The sequence below is a fragment of the Octopus bimaculoides genome, chromosome 8 (assembly GCF_001194135.2).
Source record: "Octopus bimaculoides isolate UCB-OBI-ISO-001 chromosome 8, ASM119413v2, whole genome shotgun sequence".
NCBI lineage: Eukaryota > Metazoa > Mollusca > Cephalopoda > Octopoda > Octopodidae > Octopus > Octopus bimaculoides.
The window spans coordinates 31,049,392-31,051,906 of NC_068988.1; the positions used below are offsets into that span (position 1 = coordinate 31,049,392).

A 2,515-nucleotide genomic window follows, 5' to 3' on the forward strand; every position below is an offset into this window, starting at 1 on the left:
AAACAGAGAAACGAGACATGCAACATAAAGAGTATAACCCTTCGTCAGTTGTCCCTGTACCATCTACTCCGCGTTTTCTAAGGCAAGGACAATACGCGACTTCGTTGGAACAGTCCTTCCCGCAAAGCAAATTAAATCAAATTTGGAAATTTTTGCGGTGGGTGAAAGTGTTAACAAGAACAGGACAGTGAGAACAAGACAGCAAAAATAAAGTGCTACTATTACTATCACTTCCCTGTCTATCTCTCTCCCTCTCTTGTTCTTCATCCTTTGTTTTTCTCTCCCACCCTTTCCCTATTCTTCTCTCCTTTTCACCGTTCCCTCACTCTCTCTCTCACTCTTCCTCCTTGATCCTCTCGTCGCTGACACGTAACGAAAGGGGATCTCTCTTTCTGCTCACTGCCTTCTTATAGAAAAGACGTATTTTTTCCGTCTCTTCTCTCATGCACATCTATCTTAGCATTCATAATAGTTTTTCTGTCATCTTGGCTTAGCAGCCCTCACTGTTTGTTTTTAAAAACTGTCCGATGAACGGGAACGTGAAACTCTGAGTAACAGCTTTTTGTTATATTTCTGCTGATTTTAAATAAAGTATATATATATATATATATACATATATATATATATATATGTATATATATATAACCAAGGTGCCACATAAAAAGCATTGGTGTGGGTACTGGTGCCTTGTTAAAAGCACCCAATACATTCTGTAAAGTGGTTATCATTCGGACGAACATCTAACTGTAGAAAAGCCAAAACAAACTATAGAACCTGTTGAGGCCCCTGGACTGGCCTATTCCTGTCAAGCTATCCAGTCTATGCCGGCATGGAAATGGACATTAAATGATGCTTGATGATGACATACATACATACATACACATACGTATGTATATATGTATGAAAAAGCACTGAATACATGCTGTAAAGTGGCTGGCATTAAGAATGGTATGCTGACTGTGGAACCATACCAAAGCGGATATCGGAGTACTATGTGGTCTTTGGACCCATCACATCCTGTCAAACTGTCCAACCCATGCAAGCATGGAACGCAGGCGTTCAATGAAATGATGATGATGATGATGACTTACATTCTTATGCTACTACATTATGGCATCTATTTATATCATTGTACCTTATTTATGGTTTATATCAGTTAATATCGCTATGCAACCGTCTTATATAAAAGGGAATAGATCAATAAATGATAATCTAGAAATGAAGCTAAAAGTTCAATCAATTCCAAATGCCATTTGGTCATATTAATCTAAAATACCACTATGTTAGGTCAATGTGAAATACCAGAGGTCAGGTCAGACTGAATAAACAATAATAGGAAGAAAATTAATCAATATTCACTTGATAATGCCTTTTTCTATTATCAACAATGAGATTAAAATGCTGCAAATTAATGCCAACTTTCTTTAAATACTGTACCAAAGTTATTATGTAATAAATTTCATATTTATTATTGAAAACACCCTACCCTCACTGTTCAAAGTTGCTGACAGCCAAGTTGATTGTTGCATTAAGCTGCTGGCCAATCCATTTATTCCTCCCTCACTGCTCTCTCCACCCATATATATATATACATATATATATCTATATATATATAAGCAATGTTAATTCTCTAAATGAAGTATTAACAGTAACTGCACGATAAAGTGAAGTATATTGCCACACTTAAGTGGCAATATACTTCACTATATATATATATATATATATATATATATATATATTGTTGTGTCTCGGGAGAGTCATTCTGTTTTAATGCCTTGTTAATTAACACACTCACCGGTTAAATTTTCACCCATTTAATATTTTCTTTCCTAAAATTTTCGTTGCTTTTTGCAACCTCTTCAATAGTTATTGACTCTGTCTGTCATCAGAGTTCTGTTCTTTTTGCTTTTTTGTTTGTGCACATGTGTGTACGTCAGTGTGCATGTGCTTACACATATGCATGTATGGATGGATGTATGTATGTATACATGCATGCATGTATGTATATATGTATGCATGTATGCATATATATATGTATGCATATGTGCACGTTTGTATGTACTCTGCATGTTCATGTGTTTGTGTGTGCATATTTGTATTTGTATGCATGTGTGTAGAGGGGGAATTTAAGGGAGAAGGGGAGAAAGTGGAAGAATGGAAGTTCTTTATTCCAGAAAGGGGTATTTGAGGGGGGAAGGGGAGGACTGATCGTTCAACATTGCAGAGAGTGTAAATTTAGGGGGTAAGGGGAGGAAGGAACATTCAACATTCGAGATAAGGGGAATTTAGTGGGGAAGAGGAGGAAGGATCTTCAACATTTCGTAGAGGGGAAATTTAGGGGGGAAAAGGGGATGAAGTGGAGAAAGGATCGTTCAACATTCCAGAGGCTCTGGTATGAAAACGAGGCTCTGGAATGAAAACGAGGCTCTGGATTGAAAACGAGGCTCTGGAATGAAAACGAGGCTTAGGATTGAAAACTAGGCTCTGGATTGAAAACGAGGCTCTGGAATGAAAA

At 37.1% G+C, this 2,515-nt stretch overlaps 1 long non-coding RNA gene across 1 annotated transcript in view; it reads left to right on the plus strand.

The window, feature by feature from the left end:
• Positions 1 to 2,515, plus strand: part of LOC128248562 (uncharacterized) — a 6,936-nt gene that overhangs the window by 1,189 nt on the left and 3,232 nt on the right. The gene's annotated exons all lie outside the window — the stretch shown is intronic.